Here is a 27,676-nt window from a genome sequence, read left to right as displayed (position 1 = left end):
GACATTTGCACATCAGAGACTTGCCTGATCTCCTGTGGAAATTCACTGGCCTTTTCCTGCTTTCTGGCTACAGAATGCAGACTGTAGGAAGCTTGGGCATCTCTTCTCTGTTGTTCTAGGTCAGGATGGATTTTTTGGATTTTTGGTCTTTGGTGGGTTTTTGTTTGTTTGTTTTGGGTTTTTTTTTTTTGTTTGTTTGTTTGTTTTTAATGGCTTCCGTGGTAATTAGTCACCTTCCAACTGCTTGAATGGGCTCTAAAAAGCTGAAAGGCATAATTTCAATCAAGTTTCCTGCAACTCAGCTTGTCCCTAGTCAGCCAGTGCCCCCTCATAAATGTCCTTCTGTTTCTAATCAAAATGGGCTTTCTCCTTATGTGACATTCATAAGACCCATTTCCTCTATCATGTTAGGGAGAACACATTGCTGATCTCGCCTTGGAGATCTTTCAAAACTAACGGGAAGTAGGGTGGGACAAAAATTTTCTCCAGACTACATCAGACTAATTCTCTCACATCGATGTCTACAATGATACTTCGTAAGAAGAGAGAGAGGCGGCTGTTGGGGGAGGACTAGAAGCCAACAACGGAGAATAAGACACCGACTCTACCTATCACCCTGAGTACAGCAGGTGAGCAACCCAAGTTGTCTTCAAGGACCCCTCAGGCTGTTACCATCTCCACCGTTTGTCTTCTCTTTCTCAGCCAGGCTCAGACTAGAAACATTTGTCTCCACCGTTTGTCTCCGACTTCGGTTTCTTCAGAATGAAGCCATAAGAGCTGGCTTAGCTGACAGGATGAAATGAGGCTTCGTTTTCTCAAACTTAGCTTGGTGGTAAGAAGAGAAGGGCACAGTGGGTTTATTCTCTACCCTCCAGAAGAAGCGTTACATCTCTTTCTCCAACCACCTTCAAGTATTCACCCTGTAAGTGAATATGACATCTTCTATAAAATGACTTGCCACCAACAAGGATATGTCATTTCCTTATTGGTATTGATATCCAGACACAGGCGAGAAGCACAGAAAGGCATGAATTACACAGCAGATGGTAAAGAGACCACACTATTCCTGTGGGTTTTTTCCCTGATCCTCTGTCTAATGGCATACTCCCTTTGTTCCAATACCCTGTCCTTGGGTACAGACATTTAAAAATGAGTTCACGTGATAGAGGACTGAGTGGCTGGCTATTTGTTGAATACCTATTAATAATGCCCAAGAGCAGGAAATAATAGTAATTTTTAAATTACAAGACAGACCGTGAAAGCATGCATAGGATCTTTTCATCAGGCCTCATATTATGCTAGCAGGTCTGATGAGAGAAGATCTGCCCTTGCACACAGCACAGCAGAGGCATAACTCAAAGCTGCCTGACTGTGAGGTCCATGCCCTTGTCTGCTCAGCCACTTGAAAACTAAAGGCCAGATCTAAGTGGAGGGATCCCATCAATTCTGCTGTATTATCATATGCTGTCCAACTCTAACACTACTGTGGAACACAGCCAGTGTCACAACGCTCGTCTTTAAAATTTGTTACAGTCCTAAGGAAATCTGCACTCTAACTGGAAGCCCTCTTCGATATTTAATCCTCAGAAGGAACGGCCACAAAGTTAAATTTACTCATAACATATGACAAAAGGTCCACGAGCAATGGCCGGGAAGTTTATCCTCAAAAGAAACTTGCCTTCCTCTGGGCTAAAGGTCATACAAGGTACAAATTTAGAGCTTTGGACACAGCCATCTGCTGAAGCATCTGGAGACAAAGGGAGGAGACAGGAAAGGAACAAGAGGCAGCCAAACTCCTTAGCACTCGTTCTCTCTCTCTCTCTCTCTCTCTCTCTCTCTCTCTCTCTCTCTCTCTCTCTCTCTCTCTCTGTGTGTGTGTGTGTGTGTGTGTGTGTGTGTGTGTGTGTGTGTGTGTGTGTGTGTGTTCTGGTGCATCTCTAAGGCAATGCTGTAGAATGGTAGAATGGGATGGGTGTGTCTGATCTCAAGAAAGCTGCCATAATTCTCACAATGCTTCCACTCCACTTTCAAATATTGCAAAATCAGAATGATTACATCATGATGTCAGGCTTTAACATGCTCAGTGAACGCAAGCAGTATGACAGTAAACTGGAAATGAAAACTGAGTCATCTGAGATTTCAGAAAGTCCCAATTCACGAGGAGAGAACACTTTCATTCTGTGGGATCCCTTTTCCTTTTACACAGACGCTAGACAAATGCCAGTTAACAAGGTAGAAACCACAGTCCATGAAATATCATGCGCCTATCAACACACAGATAACAGAGAAGGAAAGAGAACCACTCTTCAAAATTACTCAGGACCCTCATATTTAATCCTTAGTTTCATGTAATAATAAATAATACAAAATTAGAACCCTTGACTCAAAAAAGAAAAAGAAAGAAAGAAAATGCTGTCTGTATTCGATGTTTAAATGACTGAGGTTCAATATTAAGGAATTAAAGTTCATCTGCTATAGCAGCTAGGACAAAGCACATGTATCGCATAAGATGGTCCAAAAAATATTCATCGTTCCCCACCAGCCAAAGCTAAGTCTCTTGGGTCACCTGTGTGCACAGGGCAGGTTGGTAGACAAAACACAGTTTCCATTTTGGGTTAGGTTGGTAAGGGCTCCTAGAGTAACTCTACAGTGCGTACCTATCTTCTCAGACAAAAGCCCACAACAGCCCACAAGGGCAGGGATATATATCTGTCACTTCCTTCAGGAAGCCACCAAGATTTGACATCGTAGCTCTAAGTTCATGAGGAACCTCACACAATGATGGCCTACGAAGTAAGGGTTATTTTCCCCATTTCTGGAGGAAACCAGCAGAAACTTAACATTCAAGGAGAATGATTTAAGGCAGCAGTTCCGAAAGGCAAGTTCTTTTTCCTTCGTGTAACAAAGAAAATAAAAATAGACTTTAAAATGACTGTTATTTCCCCTAGTCCTAGAAACAGCAAGCTGAGCGTGTGTGGAGATGTCGGAGAGCCAAGCTCAGGCTCTCTACCCAGTGAGCCATCTCCTTTCCCAGAATACAGCTTTTGAATCACAGGGACAAGAAACACACATGACACAAGAAGAAACTAAATGTTTCAGAAAAGAGAAGCCAACTATTGCTGGACCTTAACAAGCAGTTAGGAGATCCTCTAAACTTCTAATTAAACTACACTATGTTATGACAGCTGCCCCTTTGTTTCCATAGTAAATTTATACATAACTAATTATAAATTGTGACCTACTTGGTCTGTTCTCCACTACCACAACTAGTTCACCATCACCTTCCCCAACACAGCCTACACACAGCCATCTCAAAAAGCATTTTTGGAGTGACTTTTATCCATCCATGTTCTAGCTTGCTTTCTGTGATGTGATAAACGCCATGGCCAAAAGCAACTTGGGGAGGAGAAGGGCTTTCTTTATACCTTACAGGTTTCAGTCCATTATTGAGAGGCGAGGGCAGGAGCTAGAGCCAAGAGATAGAAGAAAAACCAATAGAAGACTGTGCTCCTTCCCAGGTTCGAATCCAGGTACATTTCTTATACACTCTAGACCCACTTGTCTAGAGACAGTGCTGCCCACAGGGAGCTGAGCCCCCCTGCAGCAAGTAGCAATCAAGAAAATGTCCCCACAGACACGCCCACAGGCCAATCTAATGGCGGCAATGCCTCAGCTGACCGTCCCTCTTCCCAGAAGTGTCAAGCTGACAGTCAGTGTTACAGACAGACAATAGCTTCCTAATTTGACCTAATGCAAAGTTGGGTTGGAAGAGGAGAGGCATGAATATTCTCATGGACTGCATTATAAATCACTATTGCTTCTTCAAGGGGAAATGAAACAATATCCAGGATCCTTTTGAGAAAAGGACAAAAAAAGAAACACTTTCCCTTATATATCCCTATGTCAAAAGGGTAACATACATGAAGCAATGCATTGGGTATGATCTCATTTTGTCTTCTTTCAGAAGCAGCGTCTGCTCTGGAAATAGGACTACAATCTATGACAAGGAAGTGGAGGCGATTACACAAACTGTAACCCAAGCATCATCCACACATGCGATGCCAGGAACCCTGCACAGAAAATTCTGGAAATTTCCAAACAAAACAAGACAAAAAAACCAAAACTTCTTTCAAGAGGTACTTCAGTAACTCGGGGGAAAGAAACTGGTTTCCTTTTGAAGCACTTTCATATCACATGTTCTCTTGAAACTTGGAAACATTGTCTCCAATTTAAGATACTTTGTTGTTTTTTAAGAAAAGAATTATAGAAAGAAAAACTTTTTAGAAGTAACTTTTCTCCACCTTCATACATCTGGCCCCTAGTTCTCCACAGAGTGTTTTAAGAAGGAGAGCGCCTAGAGCGCTGGTTCTCTTTGTGTTTGTTTGGGGACTGGTGTGAATCCTTTCTAGTTCCCAAGCTCTCTGCCAAAGCAGGCGAAATAAAGCAGGTGGATACCATCCTTGCCTAGCACAGCTAAGACGAGGACTGCAATGCAAACGCCAGGCTTGCTACTACTAAGGACCTGGACCGGCAGAGACTGGAAGGAAAGCCGGAGGCATGCCTGTGTGCTTCGTGTTTTATTTCCTCGGGTGGATCAATTGTGCTTAAATTCCTTCTAGATTTCTTTTCTGTATTAAAAATAATTGTGTGTGTGTGCGCGCGCGCGCGCGCGCGCATGCGCGCGCGCGTGAAAGTAATGTATGTTCCCTGTCTTCAGACACACCAGAAGAAGGCACTGGATCCCATTACAGATGGTTGTGAGCCAACATGTGGTTGCTGGGAATTGAACTCAGGACCTCTGAAAAAGAGTAGTCAGTGCTCTTAACCGCTGAGCCATCTCTCCAGCCCTCCTTCTAGGTTTCTTTATGGTAGCTCAATTTAAAAAATCAGGAATTAGATAAGAAAAACTTTTCTAAAACTATCCATTTTGCAATAATAAAATGCATTTTTGCTCCTTTAGGCCTCTTTGTGTTTATGAAGAAAGAGTACACCCTGATTTCAGCTGCCAGTCAGAATCTGGTCCTTACTAATTAAACCAGAAACACTGTTTTCACTCTGATCAAAAGAAAGTGCTTTAGATCAAAGCCCAGTGTTTAGTCTTTCTGTGACTTGACAAAGATAAATTTAAAATCATACACAAAAACAACCTTTGAACATCAAGAGTTAAGGGTCACACGGCTTTTCTGCCTTGGAGCTAAACTCTAATGGAGGGTAGAATAAAGTCAGCAATACACTGAGGGCTAAGGCAGATACAGTCCGGGGCACATGGATTTATGTCTCCTTTACTGCCTACCAGTTTATGATATTATTAAGGGCTTAAAGTACTTCAAAATACACATGAGGGAATGGCACCTGTGTGTGTGCTCCCAACACTCCAGAGACAAAATCAGGTCAAGGTCATTCTTAGTAAAATGATGAGTTCAAGGCCAACCTTCTGAGCTACAGGAGACCCTGTCTCAAAAGGGAGAAGAATATATGTGACCATACCGGGAAGATTAACAGGCTAATTCCTACCACCAACAACTTTGTTGAAAAGCAGTTCCGCCATAGAGAATTTTACTAGTAAGGAAGGGAGGGAGGGAGAAGGCCAACGACTTACAGCTCTAGGATCATTATAGCCAAAAGAAGGCTTAGTTCTCTTCCTCACCCTCTCTCCCCATCTCCACCTGCTCAGAATCACAGCACTGAAATATTTTTTTCTTCACAGTAATGGAAGAGATGAAAAACACCTTGATAATCCCCTAAAGTATATATAAGCTCCTACCATAAATCTGCCAGATTGTACAGCCAATGCTGACAGAGACTGCACTCAACTTGAGAGGTAAGAGACGCCTCCAAGAGCAGGGCTGAGAGGCAGTGTGTTATACCAGAGACTCTGGGTGAGGATTCTCTTGGCAAGCATCAAGAACCATAGACTGGAAACACAAAAGGGCTCAATGGTGTTGCACCTTCATTAGTTCAACCTAAGAAGAGTGTTCACCTTGTCCTAGTGTTACTGACACCATATAACTAAAACTCCAAGGAGGGGGGGAAGGGGTTGAAAGAAAATGGCCCCCACCGGCTCATGTTTGAATACTTGGTTCCCAGTTGGTAGAACTGTCTGGGGAAGATTGGGAGTTGTAGCCTTGTTATAAGGGTTGTCACTGCAGGTGGGCTTTGAGGTTTCGAAAGACTCGATGACATTCCAAATGTATGTTGTGCCTCTTGCTTGCTGTTGAGGTGTGAGCTCTCACCTGCTCCTCCCACCAAGCCTTTGCTCTGCCATTGTGGACTCTAACCTGTTGAGATGTTGAAACGTAAGCACAACTCGACACTTTCTTTTATAAATTGCTTTGGTCATGCCATCTTATCACAGCAATAGAAACCCTAATGAAGACAAGAAGATCACAGTAAAAACTCCATTTATAAACAGGCCAGCTGAGCTACAACTGGTTCAGGTCTACTAAAATATATATATCATATAACCAGTCTGTTGTGTTATTATAAAGCCGCTCTATCAGCTTTTGATATAGCAGTTTAGAGAGAGAATGTGTGTCTAGAAGTTAGAGTCTGCGTTTTTTAATCTAGAGGGGGAAGCAAAAAGAAAGAGATCAAACTGTACATATTAACAGTATTCTTTTTTTCCCAGATGATATTGCTGACAATTATTAGAAAGAACGTTATATAGTAAATAGCACACTTCTCCAGCTGCCATTCACAGAAACTTAACAAAAATTTTCTGCTGCAGGCATTCAGATAAGAACCCTTGTCTGACCTCATGTTATCCAGAAGCTCACAACAGAGGACAACCACCAGACTTCCCAGCAGGCCAAGTGACCATCAGTGCCTCTGTGATCCCAGCACTGAACGCGCACAACTTCTGACTTAGCAAGGCCTGTACCTGCTGCTTTACACATAAGTCAAGTCCCCTTGGTGGATCTTCAGGAGGAAAAGGCACAGAAACTTAAGTTAGAAAACCAAACTCCATCTGACCCTTCCAGAAAGTTGATTTAGCCACTCAGGTTTCAATGCCTAAAAGGATAAAATGAGCAGGTGGGTTCTGAAGGCTCCCTCAAGTTCCTTTCAGCCCCACCAGCCTCTCCTAATTTACAACTAGATAAAGAAAAGCGGCAGCCAAAAGGTAGAAGGCGAATAAAACTTCTAAACTGGGCGACCTCTCGTCAGCTCTGCTGTTTGCTGAAGATTTTCCATGGTATCTGAAATGTGACACCACACCCTGTGGAAGACAGAAAGGAATGTCTGGATTCTCGATCTCCACAAATTTCTGAAGATAGCTTATAAATACCCATGCATGTGTGTGTGGCCTTGTGCATGAACTGGTTAAGTCAGGACAAGGCCGTAAGAGACTAGTGGGTGTCACAAGTGAAAGGGGAAATGGTCGAAGAGCTGGAACCAGTGTGTAAACTTTAGCAGGAAGAAACATTTACAGACTCACCAAGAATCAGAACGCATGGCTAGTGCTTTATAGTAACACCCAGTTTAAATGTCACAGTGTAGGAGGTGGCTATCATTGCTGCAGGAGTAAGACCACCACAGTCACATGACAGATGCTGTCCACAACACAAGCAATGTCTACCCTGAGGAGAGAGGGGTTGAGCTTGTCTACGTGGTGGCTTTTTATACTACTAAAACTGCCTATGTGAAAACAAGAAAATCCTCCAGTTAGGCATCTGGACCCTAAGTCTCAAGAGCTTCCCTGTCCCATCATTCCTTTGACAGAGCTGTCCTTCCAAGCCAGTACAGCTCCACAGAAGCAAGCCACACAACCTGCACCTAAACCATACCAAGCTTATATACTCAGATAAAGAAACTCAGAGAGATTAGAAATGCCCGACTCCAAAGCCACACGGCCACTTGGATTTATACCAGAGCATGGTCCCTTGAGGGGTATTGTTGCTCCAGTAACAAGTAGTACCTCTCCACCCGGTCAGGTCATTGGCAATGTTTCCAAAGCTCTACCACTGAAGTACAACTGGGCTGGACATACGGGCCCAGGCACACACACATCCCAGGGGCCATAGGCTTGCCTAGAAATTCCTTAGGAATAAAAGCTTCCCTGACTTGTCAGGAATCCTCAGCCACCAGCATCCTATACAGGCTACTATTGACTTTATAAACTAATGATGCAGAATCTTAATGTCTAAATTTTAGTTTGATGAGCGTGTGATCCCAAACCAATCCACACTGTAGCACAAGAAAAATGACTATGGGATTTCGAGCTCAGCATATTTCTAATCTCTCATGCAGTCCTGCAGTTGAGACCCTGGTCCCACAAAACCCTCTCTCCCTTGGGACCAAAGGGCTGTCAAAAGCTAAGAGGCCCCGAAATGGATGGAAATCTGCCTGAAGCAATGATTTCCTTTCTGATGACAAACAGACCAGACCCACCAGACTAAAAAAGTAGAAAGCCCAAAGAGTAAAAGTGACAAATTAATTAATTAATAAACATATTGCAAAGACAGACAGCTCAAGGGCCAAGAGTTCACGTTTTCCCATCCCAGAATGTACTGACAACTATTCACTAAATGGAATTGCAGTTCTTCCAAAACCTTTTTGAAAGCCAAAGGACAGAGAAATATTAAACAAGCTCATGTGTTAAGTTTTCTCTCTGAAGCCAACCAGGAACCATCAACAAAAAGAGTCCCACCTTCCAAATTCCCATTTCCAGGGAGAGCTGGTTTTGATCTGCAGTCGGTCACTGCACCACCTTTACAAGCCTGCCCTAAATGCCAGCACCCAGGGAGGGAGATGCAAAGACCTCCTGAACAGAGAACCTGTACAGGCTTCAGAGCGGGCAAGGTCAGTGGTCACGCAGGGAAACGGGATACTGTAACCATTTGCAAGAGAAGAGGACTGAGGTGGGGTAAGGATCTCCCAGATCATTCCCAAGTGTCTAGGGCCTTAAAAAACATTGTGACCACAACATAGACCACACCTTCAACAACATACACCCTAAGGTAAGAACCCGCTAGCATGACATTTTATGTTCACTACAGAAACTAAAGTTCACTGAAACTTGTCTCATGCCCTAACATAGGCTAACACAGAAACATTAACACAGAAGGAAAAAGCTGAATTATGGGACCAATCTCAGGTAAATGACAAAGGCTGTGTAGACCCATAGGATAGATTAACTGAACCATTGATCAGGGCTCTCAGGGCCCACACTTCTTGAATCAGATTGGCTCATTCTGGGGTTGGGGATTTAGCTCAGTGGTAGAGCGCTTGCCTAGCAAGCGCAAGGCCCTGGGTTCGGTCCCCAGCTCCAAAAAAAGGGGGAAAAAAAAAGTGTGTGCCAGATTGGCTCATTCTTTCCCCCTCTGATGTCTGACATTTCCCCACTCACTTTTGTCTCACTGAAGGCCTTAGCATATTAAGAAATGCGTGTTTTCATCCCTTACCTGCCATCACTAGTGTGTGGCAGGAGCCAGGCCGGCTACTCTGCCCATCTTTTTGTTTCCTCATTTGTAAAATACCCACAAGAAATAAAGAGAACCCAAACGGGGTGCTGCTCTGTATAAGAGGACTGGGGACCTAACCCTCATGTCTCAGGCCCTGGGTTGTAGCCAGTAAGATGGGGTTGTGCAAAGTGAGAATACGAACCTACCGGTTTCAGAGGGTACTTGAGTTCATGAATTAAATGAATTGATTTTCATAAAATAGTTTAAAGGGTGCCCTGACATTAGGTGAGTAATGTCACCTTTGATTAAAATAAAAGTTAAGTTTTTAAATGATTTCTTCCTCCAGCAATAAATCACAGGGCACCATCAAAGTCAAGTTTAAAAATGAGAGCCAAGCCTAGGGATGCACGCGTGTAATTTCAGCACTCGGGAGGTAAAGGTGGGAGGACTGGGAGGACGCCAGGGCTAAATATTGAAAATTCGAGGCCAGCCTGGGTAGATGATATCCCTTTGCAAAAAGGAGTGAATGCAGCTGTTGCAAAGTTTCTCTGGGGCAAATGAAAATATTCTAAAATTAGACTGTGGTGGCAATGACACAAGTCTATAAATCTGTTACACTTTAAAATGAGTTTTATGGCAAAGTATACTTCAATAAAGTAGTTCTTAAGACAACCCATCGAGTAGGTGGCTTTTACACATAAATAAGACCCCACAGTACACCTTCTTTCATAATAATAGAAACCAACACTCACATCTAATTGGGATTAGAATCCACAGTGTCCCACCTATTACTGGGGTGGGAGGGGTATCTTCAGGCAATAGCGTGGTTGTGATAGCCACGAGTGTGGAACATTCATGATCTCTTCCCACTGGGCACCCAGACTTAGGCAAGCAGCAATGTGGGGGGCGGGGGGAAAGGAGTCCCAAAGTAGCTCACAGCTTCTGGGAAGGATGTTTTATTCAACCTCAAGACAATGCAAGAACTTGATAGCTAGGGAAGCACGCCTCAGTAAGAATGTACTCTCCCTAAATTTCTTAAGCGTCTTCTCAAGAAACCATGAGCAATGCCGCATGACCCCGCATCAAGGGCTCAGACCATGTAAGACTAACAACAGTGATTTCCAATCCGGCCCCTACAGCCTATGACACCTCCTTTTCAACTCTCCAAAACCTATTTCCACCTCCATAAAACTACCTGTTTTCTAAGTGTTCCTAGGTGGCCTCCCAGCTCAGGTGCTGTAAGAGCAATTACTCTCTGCTGTAATTATCACATCCATACACCCGCCCACGCTAAGGGATTAGCCTGCAGAACAGCGAGGCCACCAATGCTCTTTACTAATTTCTGTTTACAGCATTTCTGCGACAGCAATTCCTGGTAATACTTCTCTACTCCCCACATTTTGCCCAGTATAAAAAGGAAATTAGCACCACAGCAGTAGCCACAGTTCAGTAATAGGAAGACATGCTGATGCCAGAATCCTACCACGCCACATTCATCCAAGTTCCGAGGCGATGTTAGTGTTCTCAGAAGTATTTGAAGTAAGCCACTTGAAGAATTTGGGAAGTTTGAATGTACCCACTACCTACCATTAGCCATACTGGTACACTGCACAGAGTTTACAGCCACCGAGAGCCCCAGCCTTTGAGGGCCTATGGACATTCTTACATCACGGAATTATAGCTTAGTTTCCCGAGGCACGTGTGCACTGATCTCAGTGACCTCACATTTTGTCTGCAGGTTAGTAACTGTCCAAAAACAATCATGATGCCATGGGGCTCATGTTCCATCTCCACTCCCAACACCGTTCCAGAAGAAGGAAGATAATTGGGGGTTGGCCAAGTACTTGAAAAGACCGCTGGAGAGTGAGGCAAATCACTGCAGGGTCCCAGAGAAACCCACAGTTTCGTTAAAAATCTGAAGTAATTCAACTGACTTCCTAGGCAGACACTTATGAAAACTAGCCATGAGTTCACAAGGTTCCTAAGTAACGCTAAAAGAAGGGGGTGGGGTGGGGGTGGGAGATAGGTCAGAGGTTAAGAGCATTGTCTGTTCTTCCGGAGAACCCAAGTTTGATTCCCCGCACCTGCATTACTCACAACTGTTAAACTCCAGTTCTAGGATATCAGATGCCTTCCTCTGGCCTCTGTGGGTAGCAGACACATGTGTGGTACAGAGATATACATGCAGAAAATCACTTCTATACATAAAAATTTTTTTTTTTGGTTCTTTTTTTTCGGAGCTGGGGACCGAACCCAGGGCGTTGCGCTTCCTAGGTAAGCGCTCTACCACTGAGCTAAATCCCCAGCCCCAAAATATTTTTTTAAAAAGAGGAAATGGGTTAAAGAAAATGAAACAAAAAGTTATCAACTCTAATCTTATCAGTTCCACCATTACACCTTCTAAATGCAATGCTTACATTATTATATACTTCTAAAAGTTCTACACACATAATGAATCTTACAGGAAGATTAAGTAACCAACACTAGACATCTCTGGGTCATAACAGGAAAATGGATTCTAGAACCCACATTGCCTTATTTAGTTTTGGGCTCGGCCTTTAAAACTCATGTTCACAGGGGAAGCCAATCGCATGCCTTCCAGCAGCTCAGTTTCTATGCTATTTGCAGTGATGCTTGCCCGTGATCCTATCACTTCGGAGTTGGAAGGAGGAGGATCAGGAGGAGCTCAAGGTCATCCTCAGCTACACATCACATTGAAGACCAGCCTGGACTACAGGACAAAGAAAAGGAGGGAGGGGTAGGAAAGGAGAGGAGGAAGGAGGAGGGGAAGAGAGAGGGTTAATTTCCAAATATGTAGGTAGGTATTGTCATCAATTCTACCACCATGGACAAAGCCCCCAGGGCCCATTTTATTTATTCTTCTCTTTGTTCTAGTCTGCAAATCTCCATACAATCAACCAAGCAGGATGAGCTGGAGGCTCAGAGCTTGTCTGTCTGCCAATCAGGGTTCAGATGTGTTTGGTCAGCTCTATCTCAGACCTTTATGAGCTCAAACCAACACCCACATGACCATACTAAAGGGAGCACGCCTCAGCTCTGCCGTGTAAGGCCAGCATCTGTTCGTGGATGTCTGGGGTTCAAACCTATTCAGGAGAAAAAGGACATTCTTTTTCCCTTACTTGCATTTTAAGTAACACTTGGCTTTTGTAACTCACTTTTTACAAATAATTCACTTTGCTCCTGGGCATTCTATGTATTCTGAAAAATTCTCCTTACAATCAAACTTGTCTTTTCAGGAAGCATTCTTAAGGCCAATGAGATGTTTTGGCACTTGCCACCAAGCCTGATAACCTGGCCTTGGTCCCTAGGATCCTCCTGAAGGATGTTTCCACCCTTCACAAGCCTGCTGCGGCCCATATTGAACATGAGAGTAGACAGACATGCAAAGGCACAAATGCACGTGAGCAAACAGAGTAAGTAAATGTAAGAAATTAAAATAATCATTCTTTCGCTTCACTGTCCTCCCTTCAATATGCTGGTATTTAGTAAACATGCCCTCTGAGATATCTGTTAGTGTGGCTTTTCAAGAAAGATGCTTTTTCAAAGGCCTTTCCCACAATCATTTCATCAGCCTCTTAGCAGAATTGGCTTTAACACAAGGGCTAATGGAGCTCAAGCTTTCCCCAACCTCCTAAGCTCTTCCTAACTACTTATAATGCCTGAGCCTCAGGGAAGGCACAAAACTGATGGCTCTACCTTGATGCCTTGGTCTAATCCATTTCTGTCTCACCAGAAACTTGTCTTCTGCAGCCAGACACTGCCCACATTTTAGAACATCCAGCAAATATGCTCACTATAAATGGCTCTTTATCAGCCACGGGAAGCTCCAGTCTCCTTGGGGTGTCTACACAGTCTTAATCCGATCCCTGCCTTTCAGTAATCAGGCCCATGTTTAGCTCCTTGCTTCAATTTGCTCTAATTTGACAAGAAAACTTCAAGATGGATCTCAGAAAAAGAAATCTTTAGACAGCTAATTGACAGCATACTACACTTGGCTTTTGTTGGTGGTTGGTGGTTTTGAGGTTGGTTGGTTTGTTTGTTTTTGAGGCAGAGTCTCTCTGTGTAGCCTTGACTGGCTTAGAACTCCTTCTCTAGACCAGGCTAGCCTCAAACTCAGAAATCAGCTGCTTTCTGAGTTCTGAACTAGAAGTGTCAAGGTTTAAATTTAAAGCGTTCTGGGGCAGCAAGGTAGCTCAGTAGGTGAAGTAACTGCCAAGTTTTTCACTCGGTGCACAAATACAAATCAAAACTGTGATAATATGCCACTCCACAATCAGTAGGATGGCTTTAAAGGAAGAAGGGAGACAAAAGTGTTGACAGTGTAACACCACAATATAAGGCTGCTGTGGGAAACAGAAGTTAAACAGGTGACACACAGGTGTAATCCTAGTACCAGGGAATGGTTACCTTAAGTTTGAAGTCATAGTGGGCTACATCCCCACCCCTTTCACCAACATTTACGCCTTATACCACTTGGTGATTCAACAATTCTAGGTCTAGAATATACTCAAAACATTGAAAATAGAAATGTAAGCTAATTCTTGTATGCTATTGTTCACCATTGTATTATGCAGAATAGCCAACCAACGTGACCATCGGCAGAAGGCATGAACAAAATGGGATTTACCCATACAGTGAAGCAGCCTTCAGCCTCAGAAAGGAACGGACTTCTCTTACATGTTATAACACAGAAGAACCTTATAAAGCCACATGCCAAGGGCACAACCTGCTCCATAGACTGAGAAGTTACTGGGGACCGGTACAGAGGGACAAATGAGGCGCTGGTGCTCAATGGGGAAGGAGCTTCTACTTGGAAAGATGAAAGCATCCTACATGTGGATGGTGGTAATGGCTACACGTCAACATGAACAGACTCAACGCCATGGAACTGCACTTAAGGAGAGCAATAAACAGCATCTTACCTTTCATGACGGTAAGAGAAAATACTACAACTGGGGGTTGGCGGGAAAGAGGAAAACTGAGTCCTCCAAATAAGGCAATGGAAAATGAGTGCCTTCCCCATGCACTAGTGCTTCCTAAAGACCATCTATAATTTTACAGACTGATATACTAATGACCCTCTCTGATACTCAAAGAAACAGGTGCACATGCCAGGGCAGCAGGGAGCAGAAAGACAGGAACCGAACAGAAAGAATGTCACATTGGGTGAAGGCATGCCTTTTCCCTGCCAATCTTCTGCCTTCATGGCTTAGCTCTTACCTCTAGGCTAACAGGACCTGAGGATTCTGGGTAAGTTCCCTGATCCAGAGAAAAATCTATCTCCATATACACACCCGGCCAACAGCTCCAATGGTCTTAACCACCCTGGTCACCTCCACGTCCCACCACCTTCTCATCTCGGAGCCAGCCTGCCTCGCTGACAGAAAGCCAAAGACACTCTCGGTACACATCACCACCCAAACTCTCCAGCTTCTATGGTAGAGCCAGAACCTTGCAGTTTGTATCTGGCACTTTAAGTTCAAAACAGCCCTTCAACAGTCACTTCTCCATCACTGACTCTGGTAGTTTGAAAGAAAATGGCCCCCATAGGCTCACAGGAAGAGCCACTATTGGGAGATGTGGCCTTGTTGGAGTGGGCGTGGCTTTGTTAGAAGAAGTGCATCACTAGTGGGTGGGCTTTGAGGTCACAAATTCTCAATAGGTAGGTATAACATCGCATTCACTTCTTGCAGCCTGCCAATCGGGATGTAAAACTCTCACTCCTTCCCCAGCACCATGTCAACCTGCCTGCTGCCAGGCTTCCCACCATGATGATAATGAACAAAGTTTCTGAAACTGTAATCCAACCCCAATTAAATGCTTTCCTTTATAAGAGTTATGGTAGTCATGGTGTCTCTTCACAGCAATTAAACCCAAATTAAGACAATAACACGCACCCTTCTGGGCACCAGAAGAGAAGCTCAAATCATGAAAACTTAGATTAAACTCACCTGTTTTATACTTATCTTAAGGAAGCTTGTTCAGGCCAGATTCATGTGACATTATTATTCTATTGGCTTGATCAACTTTGCATTCCCAGGTGAGTGTAGTAGGGTGGCAAGCGACGCACCATCAGGAAGGACAATCTAGACCTGAGTCACTAAAGCTGGACCACAAGATCTTAAATCCAAGTGTAATCTTGTTCTTGCCCCTGGTGGAGGCCCACTGTGTATTTAGAGAAATGAGGCTAATCTGGACCAGCGAACATTCACACAGGGAGAAACCGCACCCAGCTCTAACTTATTACCTGAGATACACTGGTAAACTCGGGGAGTTGTTACGTTGTATATTTCCATTCTACTTGCTTACTTGATCCACAGTTCATGCCTTGGCTATACCACTGGGGAAATTAAAACCTATCTCAATAAGATATAATTAGAGGTTAAATATAGTCGCCGAAAACTAATCTCATTGAAAATTTCTTCGGGATCCTAGAGCTATCACAGCATTAGCCTGGCTGAAAGTCAGCATGAATGGCTGCGGATTCGGGCGCTTCCAACTGTGAAGTATTTGCAGAGGCTGCAGCTGAGCAACAGAAAGAAGTCCACGCCCGTTGGATTTGATGCTAGCCTTGGTCTTCAGCTATTACACAAGTCAAGACTGTACGCATGCCAGCCCTCTCCAGTGAGGGCTGAGGTCTGGCATGGTTTCTTACAGACATCAGCAAACAGATTCGCTCCCCATGAAAACTAGAGACTAAAACTGGTCACTGGCTAGTCACTTCACCATCTCCCAGTCTTGCTTTGATAAATAAGGGAACACCCCTCTTAAGCCAGTTCTGGGAATGTGACAAACACTCAGTATTTCCTTAGTTTAGCCTGGGAGGGCTCCTTCCATCCTCCAGAATCCCTCTCCTGCCCTCACGGGAGTCCCAGGAAGATGAGGCTTCTTTCTCCCTTGTTTTATGGCTACTGGGGAAACCATTCAAAGTGTCTCTGGGGGCTGAGCAGGATAAAACTTCCCCTCCACCCACCAGTGCCCCAGCGAGCAGTGTTGCAACCCTGAGGTGCTCTCTTTCCATCTATGCCTGGGAATGAGCCAGCAAATGGGGATTTCCCCAACTCCTGGCCAGACCAACCCTGACCATGCACGTCCTGTTTGAAACTTCACAGGGGCTGGCAACAAGAAGAGGGCATCTGAATAACTCTGCTGTTGCCCCTGTCGTCCATGGAGAACACATGCACTTTAGCATAAAATGCTATGGCAAATATTTCTCTGCAAAATCCACCCATAACAACAAATGAGAAAATTTTTTTCTCTGGAGGTCATCAGTGTTCGACAGTGGCATTATCTTCCCATCGGGCTTTTATAGTACAAAATGGAACTTGAAATTGACTCATTGAATCAACAAACTTGATTCCCTGGACATTGTAACAAGAGTAGAGTATGTAAGATAGAAAATGGGCCAGGGGCAGTGGTGCATATCTGTGGGAGACTGAGGCAGGAGCTCAGGTTCAGAGACAGCCCGGATGACACAGTAAAACCCTATCATTAAAACAGGGTAGGAGGTGAGAGCTCCCAAACTCAATGTTGGTATCCTCCACTTCAAAAATCAACAAGCAAATCATGTCTAGAGGGTGAATCACTTTTCAAGACATGCGTAGGATTTTACCCCCCACGAGCTTATAAAGCAAGCTCAGTTTTTTTCATGTGCACTGCAAAGTTAAGTCTAAAAGGGTATCGCTCACCTATCCCTGCTCAGAGTGTGCCAGATCTGAATGCAGATCGAAGCTGTGTCTACAAGAAAAGAGCCTACAGGATGAAGACTCCTCTCGAGCTGAGAAGTGGATGTCCAAATCACATGACAGATCTCTGGGGTCACACACACACATATATATGTGCCTCGGGTAGGTACTTCTGCCCCTCAACACAGCTGAATCCATAGCATTCTGTACTTAAAGTTTATGACATTTTTCTATGCTTAAGACATACAAGGTCAGGTCCGAGAGGATCTCAAGGCCCTTGGACATGACATTTCCATGCTGGATTATCACAGAGCAAAGGCAGCTCCTACTGAGGAGAAGCTAACTTTGCAAACTGAATGACAGGTGACAAGCAGCGAGTGTCCAGGGAGTCATGATGGCCTACATGGTGGGAATGAGCAATGCCCAAGCCAACCTTCATTGACAGTAGCAAAGGTCAGACATGGCGGGAGGCTGCAGAACTTGAAGAACTCAAATTCACCAAAAATGAACTAGAAACTCCCCAGCTCTCGCTGCAACCTGTGCTTTAGAAAAGCCCAGTCACTGCACTCTGCACTGAGAGACACTCTGTGAGAAGGCAGAAAACATCATAATCACATCAAAGGTGACAGCTGGCTCCAACACTACAGAAAGGAGTAAAGTGCAAAGGGGCAGAGGGAGACAGTGGGGAGAAGGGAGCCTAATTACACCATAAACCCACCAAAGAGGACAGAGGCCGCCGCCGTTTCAGTCCGGCTTTGCCTACCGTGGGTGTGTGCCAAGCTAATCCAAATTCTGAGTCCATCAGAATCCATAACTTTCACAACTCATTTGTTAGACTCCATGCACTGTTAGGAGAGCAAATGACTTCATTGGAATGGACCATAGAAAACTCTGCTGTCTTGCTGGTTCTTTATTGAGAAAGCTCTTGTTCCTTCCCGCTAGAAATAATTCATTTAGTGCATCCTTCCATGTGCACATTGGGCCCTGCAGTGTATCTAGATCACATTGTCTTACTGGAATCAGCCTAAGTGCTCTCTTCCGGGAACATCACTAATGGAGGAAAGGGACTCACTTGTGCAGCCCTCTCGCTCCCTTCCCCCGCCTGGCCTCCAGCCTCCGAGTACCAGGCTCCATTAGTACAGTAATAAAACCACTACTGTTTGGTTAGCAGTAATGCGTTCTAAACGTATCAATGGAGTGTTTCACGGGGAAGGGCTATTGTTAGGTGCAGCATCAATCAGACAGTAGATATAGCAGCTTTCTTGAACGCGTCAGGACTGCAGTGAAAAACAGCACAGCCCATGCTTCTCAAGGACAGCACAATGTGACTTGGACAGCCAAAGACAAAGGAGCAGTGAACAAATAAATACCTTCTCTTCCACAGAGCTGTCTCCACTGTAACCTCCTGTGCAAACCCAGGGGGAACCTTCAGTTTTAAGAACTGGCGTTTCCATTGTCTTCTCTGTGCACTCTCCCAAAATCCACCCAGACTTGCCAATCTCCTTTATATCCTTGTATTGATTTGACTTTTCAAAAGAGGAGAGGAAAACGTTCTTACATAAAATGGTTCTGCTTCACTTCCCCACTAATTTCAAGGATGGAAAGAAAGAAGGGTGGTTAGTTAGCTGCCAAACTCCCTGCATCTATTTCCTTAACCGGTGCTGTGGGTCAAAATGTCAACTTGATGGTTTTCGACCTGTTACAACAGGGAGTTCATGTGGTCCAAATTCATTGCAATCAAAACACTTGGTCACTGGGCTGGGAAAAAGATATTGAAGTCAATTTCCACTTTAGTTTAGCTTTCTGATTATCTTTTGAAGAGAAAAGATTTCTCCATTAAAGACAGACAGGCAGGCAAGCAGGCAGGCAGGCACGCACGCACGCACACACACACACACACACACACACACACACACACACACACACCACACACTTTTTGTGACAGTCTCATACATCCCAGGCTAGTTTACTGTGTCACCTTGAACTCCTCCTGACCCTGCCTCCGGATTATAGGCATTTACTACCATATCTAGTGTAATGAATTAGATCTTTCATATAGCTACTAGCTAGAGAACATTCTGGTAGCTTCGTCTTTGGTTAATACAGGTTTATCCACCTCTTTTTCATTAGCTTTGCATTTGTTTCCAATGAACGTACAGCTTCATGCAGCTAGACACTGAACCCCAATCCTAGCTAAAGTTCTCCACTTTGATCTACAAAAAAAAGTCTTCCTAATTCTCTCTGGTGGTAGAGGTTTGGGGTATTTGTTTTTGTGGTTTGGTTTGGTTTGGTTTGGTCTGATTTTTAATAATATGTTATAAGGCTCTCCTAACCTGTAGGTGAAGAAATATCAAACATTTCCCATGCCCTCTCTGAAGGTATTGTCTTCAGGATCAGAACCAAAGGCTTGACCAAGGGCTGTTTCGCCTTCTGTACAGACAGGAATAAGGAGAAGAGAGAGGAAACCTGATGGAGGACTCTACCAGGCTCAACATTTTCTAGACAAATCTCTGTATATGCGTCAATGTTGGAATGACTCTTAACAAGCTGCCTCTGACTGACAGGAACTCCTTCAAACAGGTAACAGACTGAAAGCAGAAATTAATCGCAGACTAGTGCTGGGAGTTCTTCTCTTCTCTGGATCTTACTGTGTTAGCAAACATGTCTCAGTATCGGGGGTTCTAAAAGACAGGTGGGAGGAAAAAAAGAAAAAACAGGGACAATTTAAAATTGCAATCAATTCAGCAGAACACTGGCCACAATTTTGTTCCACATTTTTGAAATTGGCATGTGATATTTACGGAGAAGAAAAAAAAAAAAAAAACTAAGACAGAATCAGAAATAGTGTACTCTAAAAGGCACTCGAGATTGCTGTGAGAGCTGCAAGTTTCCTCCTGGCCCCTTTCCTCCACTGTCCTCTACCCAGGGAAGAAGCCTATCTCTGGCATTCTTTTGGTGCCTTAGTAAGCTTATGACGAACCATACAGAAGTACAGCTTTCACCAAGCTCCAAATACCATCTGCCCAAAGTCCAACACTGGAGAGGAAAATCAGCTTCATTTATGAAGCCCCAAAAAAGAACTTTTCCTTTTGCCTTCTTGTGATGTTAGGGACCAAACCCCAACTCACATCCCCAAGTCTGGAGACATTACACAGACTGTCATGAGTGGTTACACGATAAAGGCAGTGTGCAGGCAACACTTGATTGCTAAGTTACTGAACACAAGATCTTTGGGAGAAGAAATTGACCCAAAATGAGTATGTGGCCTGGCATTTATCTTCTAAGTGACGTTTGGAGTATTTTTATGTTCACAATGGTATCGCCTCCCCTATATCACAAAAGAAATACCCCAGGGCTAACACAGACCCCTGATCACTTAAATATTGATCGGGAAATTAACCATCACATCTCCACTGCAAGCTGAAAGGCCACAGTGACATCTGATACACCAAAGGAAAAGGTGCCATGATAGGCCTCATTAGTTAAGCTCACTAGCTGCTCTTGCAGAGGACCAGGTTCAACCCCCAGCACCCACATGGAGGGTTCACAACAGTCTGTAACTCCAGTGTTCTCCAAAGACACAGACCTATATCGGACAAAACACCCAGACCCATAAATATTAAATTAAACTAAATTAAAAATAAAAATAAGATGGTGGTAGATTTGGCCACAAGAGATTTTCAAAGTTAAATGCACTTATCCGAGTGTAGAAATTTTCTGGAAGAGGAAGTTGGGGTTGGAGACAGATGACAGCAGGCCCAAGCTAAGACAGTGAACAAATGACCAGGCCTTATGTCCCATAGCCATGAATCATTTAACCACGGGGACGTGTTCTGATATCTTACACAGCTTCCTTTTTGTGTCAACATCACGGCGGGCACTTACACAAACCTCAATAGCACAGGTCAACCACTGGACAGGGCCTCTTAACAACAGTCAAGAGACTGGTAAACACAAAGCACAGGAAACTGCCACCACCTAAGAGCAGGCTGTTTGCCATGAGATGCACTTTGATTCTGTGAGAGCTTCTGTTGTTGCTGTTGTTTTTTTTTTTTTGGACCAAGCTCACTAATAACAAAACGTACAGTACAATGACAACACTCAGTAATAACCTAGTCCTTCTTTCTCATTATCTCCATTAAGTACCTACCACACATGGCTGCTTGTACGACTTTCTACCTAACAAGCAGCACAGCAGTTCCACATCAGCATCACTGTGAAGAGGTAAGATGCCTCTAGCCCTAGTAGAGAGAGATTTTTCAGTTCATGGTTATCTGTCACATACTCGGTATGTTGTTCTGCAGAACGTGACTGACTGAGCTAAACAGTGCTGTGATCCTCATCAGAGTGACAGGAGAAGAAGGGTTAGCTGCCTCTTCACCTAGCCCAAGGTGTGTTAAAATCCTCTTAGGAGAAGGAAGAGGGCTTTAGGATCCACTTAAGATGCTACTGTTCCTTCCAGAAGAGTATTGTCAAGGAAGCGTGTGCATGACGAGCAAAGATAGCCTATGGACAGATTTCTAAGAAAAGTGACATGCTTCTTGTCATCAGAGAACACCTACTTCTTCTCCTTTGAGGACAGGTCTGGTGGTATGTATGCCACTAACATATATTCCCCAAATACAACCACCTGCTTCTTTTTATTCATGCTTTTATTAGGAAGTATACACTTACATCCCCTTCTTAGAAGGTCTTTCTTCTCCTCAATTCTTGTCTATTGTTTTTTTGTTTGTTTGGGCTTTTTGTTTTGTTCTGTTGGGGTGTTGTTGTTGTTGTTGTTGTTGTAGTTGTTGTTTGGTTTGGTTTTGGTTTTTTGGGGGTTTGTTTTTTTGTTGTTGTTGTTGTGTTTTTTTGTTTTTTTGTTTTTTTTGTTTTTTTGGGTTTTTTTGGTATGTGTTTGTTTATGTAGCCCTGGCTGTCCTGGAACTCACACTGCAGACCAGGTTGTCCTTGGACTCAGTCCCATCTGCCTCTGCTGGAATTAAAGACCTACATCTCTCCATCCAGCTTTTGTCTCTTCTTTTTTTAAGACAAGATCTCACATGGTCTACGTTGGTTGTCCTCATAAGGATGCCCTTGCACTTCTGATCTTCCTGTGTCTCAGTACTAGAACACTAGAATTACACGTATGTACCTCAAAGCAAAGACACCTGTTTTAAGCCGTGCTGAGTACAAGGCTTCATGTATGTTAGAGCCAGCAACCTCCTGACTGAATCCCCACGCCAACCATCATCTGCTTCGGTTAAGCTCTCTCAGGACAGAATGTTGCAGCTGACTCTTCAGTAGGAAATACTTGCTAGGGGCAAGAAGGGAGGCACTGTGTTAGGTAAACCAAGTAGTTTGTTCTTCTTTAACTAAAAGTAAGAAAAAGTCACTACCACTGCATTTGGTGGCTTTAAAGCAAGAAATGGGGAAATAATTCTAGCCAATGAGACTTAGTAGGGTTCCCACAACTAACCCTAGGGCAGTCAACAGGATCATTACACACACACACACACACACACACACACACACACACACACACACACACACTGCATTGTACAGCATTAATAAGGAAAGTATTAATCTAGAAAGTATGTCATGAGAGAAGAGCTCACTGTCACTAGAAGAATAAACTCACGTGAGGTGACTGGACATTACTCATGCTGAAACTGGTGGGGGGGTTCAATCCACCATACCCTCGTGTTCAGTCTCAGAAGCCACTGCTACAACCACTACCCTACTGTTTCTCACACCCCTCCATCCCAAAGACCAATTCTGAAAAGTTAGAATCCTTCCTTCCCAAATTAGATCATAAAAAGCCAAACCTAACACAAATTTTTACCAAACCTAACACAAATCTTAACATTTTTTCCTCACCTTTTCTTAATAAGAGTTGACCATAAAAAAGCTAAGACCCTCAGTCATTTCCAAAATCACATTCTGCACCTGACAAGAAATGATTAAACTGAGAAACAAAGAAGACTATCCACACTTGATGACTTTACCCCTCCAGACCCAATCATGTACCCTTTCAATCCAGGCACACTTCTACAGACCTATCCAGAACATGGGTTAAAGAAAAGAGAGAGAAAGAGACTATTAGGCGACCAAGATGGCTGTGATGGTGTGCATATGCTTGGCACAGGGAAGGTGTGGCCTTTTTGGAGGAAGTATGTCACTGTGGGGGTGGGCTTGGAAACTCTCCTCCTAGCTGCCCAAGGATGCTCAGTCTGTTCCTGGCTTTCTTTGGGTGAAGATGTAGAACTCTTAGCTCTTCCTGCACCATGCCTGCCTCGATGCCGCCATGCTCCCGCCTTGATGATAATGGACTGAACCTCTGAACCTGTAAGCCAGCCCCAATTAAATGTTGTCCTTTATAAAACTTACATTGGTCATGGTGTCTGTTCACAGCAATAAGACCCTAAAACAATGACTCCTGAGTAAATTCAGTTGCTGCCAGAACTGTTAACCTAAATTTGAACCTTAGGACCTACATGGTGGGAGGAGAGAATTGAATCCTAAAAGATGTCCTGACTGCCGTACATACACCATGGCATGAATATGCATGCCCACATACATATGATCAATAGACACAGACAGACAGACAGACAGACAAGACTTAGTTATGCAAATTTTCCAGAGTAAAATTTAAAAATGGTATTTGCCCTAGGATTTAGAGGTCTTATTCCCTGTTAAGGAACACTCCAGCCAATACATTCCTAGTGCTCTTTTCTCTTGCAACCGAGCCTTTGTTATGAGTGTCAATTGTTACCCTTTGTGGTGTCCAGAGAAACCCAAAAGGCACAGTCAGACAGTGAGTCAATGAGGTTGAGACCCTGACCTACCACTGAGGTAAGCAGGTTACTACGCATCCTTCCAAGGTCACCTTGCTGCATAGTCAAGCCAGAGAATGCCTTTCAGAACGCCACAACTACTCATCCTTCCCATGGAGGGCCTGCCCATCAGGGATCACTGCTGTGATGTCATGAAAGGCAACCGTCCATCAGCTGCATGCAAGGGCAGTGCAGCTCAAGATGTGGGGGTTCAGGCTCCACTCAGAATGAACACTGCTGCTGCTACGCTGTACAGAGGTTTGACACCAAAGGCTCGTGCTCACAACTAGAAAACACTTCCAGTGATAGCTGTTTGTTAGACCAAAACACAAAATGGACACTGAACTCATGCATGAGCAGGGCCTCCTGTTTCTTCTTCTTATTCCCACTGCTGCACCTACACTGTCAACATTAACTTTCCCACTCATTCAGTCTCGTTCCACACAGCTAGTCACTTACCATGCTACGGTGACAGCCATACCTCAGAAACTTTTCTCTGGTTCGGTTTTTCCTCATATCAATAACTCTGACTTCAACTAAAACATATGACATTATGTCATGGTTTCAAACCCTAGATTCCACTGCTAAGCAACAGGACCCTGGACAAGATGGTTGCTCCTTTAAGCTGCTGTTTGAAAACAGCTCTTCTGGAAGACAGAAATGGATCATCATATATGAAGTTCTCAGAGAAACATCAACAATGTCAGTTCCTCAGGGTCAATCCATTCAAGCCAGATCCTCAGGTGCCCAGACTCAATGCAGGAGCAATGTTGACATCAGCTTAATTTAATACACTCAATTAGGGGTTGGGGATTTAGCTCAGTGGTAGAGCGCTTGCCTAGCAAGAGCAAGGCCCTGGGTTCGGTCCCCAGCTCCGGAAAGAAAAAAAAAAAAAAAAAAAAACTCAATTGTACTGCATGCCCACTCCACCAATGGCTTGTCCCACATTTTTAATCATATCTCTATGGAACCAGGGTTTTAGGGCAAAAGTCCCAGCTCTAGTCAGGCACCTTTGTCGGTTAAAAAATACAAGTAACAAAAAAGCAAAGAGAAGAGATTTGAACTCCCAAACTTGTCTTCCTAGGTACTGATAGGAGATTTAGGTTTAAAGAGGAATAATAAGTCATGGGCAAAACATATTCATAATTAGTCAATTCTGGTCAAGGTGTGGCCTAGTTCTGCATTGTGATTCAGTAACATCCTGAGAGGACCAATTTGTTTTCTAGAAGATGCTTGCTTTTGTTCCAAGGGGCTGTCTCCAGTGGCTATCACCTTTGTCTGGGGTTGTCTGTCCTGCCCTGCTTTGTTCTATCAAGTGATTGGACTCCTCTGTACCGGCCTTGAATGGAGATGAGACAGGTTACGTTCAGACACACTCCTTGAGCCTTGCACATGCCTAGAGTCAAAGAGGAATCTGACTCAAAATAAAGGAGACAGACCCGAATGAAAACCAGCATGCCAGCCTTTCATGTTCTTTTGGTTACCCCATGGATTCAAGTGGGGAGCCAATGCTCTCAGCGCGAAGCAGAGTGTTAAGAGCCTGCTGTATTTTACCCTGAGTGTCAGAACACTCATGCCCCTCCCGCTTATACAGAGAGGTAAGGGGCATGGCACAAAGAAAGCACAGGCCAGAGCTTCATTAAGGGCTTTTAGTGCAAGAAAAAACACACAATAACAGCTCGACATGTCATTCTGAATCTCACTTAATTTGATTGTTAGAGCCAACACTTCATTTAGAAAGAGAGAGAAAGAAAGAAAGGAAAAAAAGAAGACAAAATCTGACAATTAACAGGAAACTCCAGATACTCTCATCTCTGTTCTCGCACTCCTGAGGATTCAAACCCATAAATGATTCATTAACCAGTTGCCAACATTTGCTGGCTCACCCTCCCTTAAGCAGACAACAGCAAAGACACAAAGGCACCATTAGGCTGAGATAAAGGACACAAGGTAGAGTCACCTTATTTGAAGAAACAGAAGCAGCAGCAGTGCAGGGCTTGGGAGATGGCTCACTGAGTAAACGGCTTCTGCGGCAGCCTTAACCTGAATTCAGACCTCTGCCACCCATGTAAATGCAAAGCAGTGTGAATCTATACAACTCCAGTGAGCTTTAGGATCAGCAAGGAACCTCATCTCAGAAACAGAGAGTGACACAAGAGTACATCTGATGTAGACCTCTGGCCTCCTCTAGATGCAGGTGTGTGCACCTGCACAGACAGGTGTAACCCTGCAGGCCAGAGGAGGGCATTGGATCCCATTACAGATGGTTGTGAGCCACCATGTGGTTGCTGGGATTTGAACTCAGGACCTCTGGAAGAGCAGTCAGTGCTCTTAACCACTGAGCCATCTCTCCAGCCCTTCTTTTAATTTTCAGTTGCATCTTAGGAGCTGTGGGCATTCACTGTCCAGAGAAACTCTAACCCAATTACTTGGCTAATTCGTACTCAGCCTCCCAAACCCGTAACACCTCAGCAGGGCTTCAAATACTGTGTTCATTTCCAGTTTCTCTCCAGCTCTGAGTGCCTATGTGAGCCAGGGGCTTTATACTTTGACGTATTTGCTGTAATGAGAAAACCTACTTCTCCCAGGAAGTTGAAAATAAAAGTTTGATTCTAAGGAAGAGAAGCCAAATCGGCTCACAAATGCAGAGTATGTTTGAAAGAGCACATTGCACTGCAAACCTCAAGCCACTCTTCTGTAAATGGAGCACTTCTTACTGTGGGAAGAGCAGGGAGCCGTGGAGCCAGAGGACAGCCCAGTAGCAGAACATGAAAATCAGAACCTAAGAGGTGAAAGCAGCCCTCGGAAGGAATTGAGACTACCATGTGGACAGACACTGCAAACCATCTTACAACACAGCATTCAAGACACCTATAAAAGAAAACTCACACCATTGTTTCCTTTTCCTTCCCTCGGTCCTGCCTTCCCCAACCCCAACCCCACCCTCCAAGTGTTAAGACCTATTCAAACCTCAAAGAGTATTTATGATTTCACAAGAAAAGTTTACACTCTATGCCTCTCCTCCCAAGGACACGGTAGCTTACTTTGAGAATTGACAGGGTTTCCTCTTTGAAAAGCAAGGCGACATCGGTGTAAAATGGGGGAAATCTAAATTCTTTAATATTGAAATTAATAAATAAGGATTTTTAGTCATTGTAGACATTCTGTATTACAGTGGAGAAAACATGGTATATACACTCACCAAAATAAGAAATCATATATTCCCAGAACCTACTTGTGGTTGTTTGAGTAGATATGGGCCCTATAGACTCATGCGTTTGAATACTTGGCCGACAGGCACTGGCACTATTAGGAGGAGGAGTCTTGTTGGGGGGAGTATGTCATTGTAGCGACAGACTTTGAGGTCTCCTATGCTCAATATTCACCCAGTATGGACACAGTCTCCTGCTGCCTGCAGATCAAAGATATAGAACTCCTTCAGTACCACGTCTGCCATGCTTCCTACCATGATGATAATGAACTAGACCTCTGAACTGTACACCAGCCCCACCTAAATGCTTTTCTTGTAAGAGTTGCCTTGGTCATGGTGTCTCTTCACAGCAATGAAACCCTAAGACACCCACCAAAATCTTTGTTTTTTGTTTGTTTGTTTTTGTTTGAGACTGGCCTCACTATAACACAAGATCTAGAACTCCCTATGTAGCTATGGCGATTTAAATGAGAATGGCTTCCCCAGAGTCATATATTTATTTGAACATTTAGTGCCCGATTGGTGAACTGTTTAGGAAGAATT

At 43.9% G+C, this 27,676-nt stretch overlaps 1 protein-coding gene and 1 long non-coding RNA gene across 13 annotated transcripts in view; one reads left to right on the top strand and one right to left on the bottom strand.

Moving 5' to 3' along the window:
* Positions 1-27,676, bottom strand: part of Fmnl2 (formin-like 2) — a 275,441-nt gene that overhangs the window by 187,860 nt on the left and 59,905 nt on the right. The window lies entirely within an intron of this gene.
* On the top strand, positions 56-7,150 carry LOC134486095 (uncharacterized). Its single transcript, XR_015684339.1, has 4 exons — positions 56-629; positions 3,965-4,136; positions 5,708-5,821; positions 6,728-7,150. It is a non-coding gene; the product is annotated as an uncharacterized LOC134486095 (long non-coding RNA).

Source organism: Rattus norvegicus, chromosome 3, assembly GCF_021556685.1.
Source record: "Rattus norvegicus strain SHRSP/BbbUtx chromosome 3, alternate assembly SHRSP_T2T, whole genome shotgun sequence".
Lineage (NCBI taxonomy): Eukaryota > Metazoa > Chordata > Mammalia > Rodentia > Muridae > Rattus > Rattus norvegicus.
The sequence above is the reverse complement of the archived record's forward strand: the minus strand, read 5'-3'. Positions and strand labels throughout refer to the sequence as shown.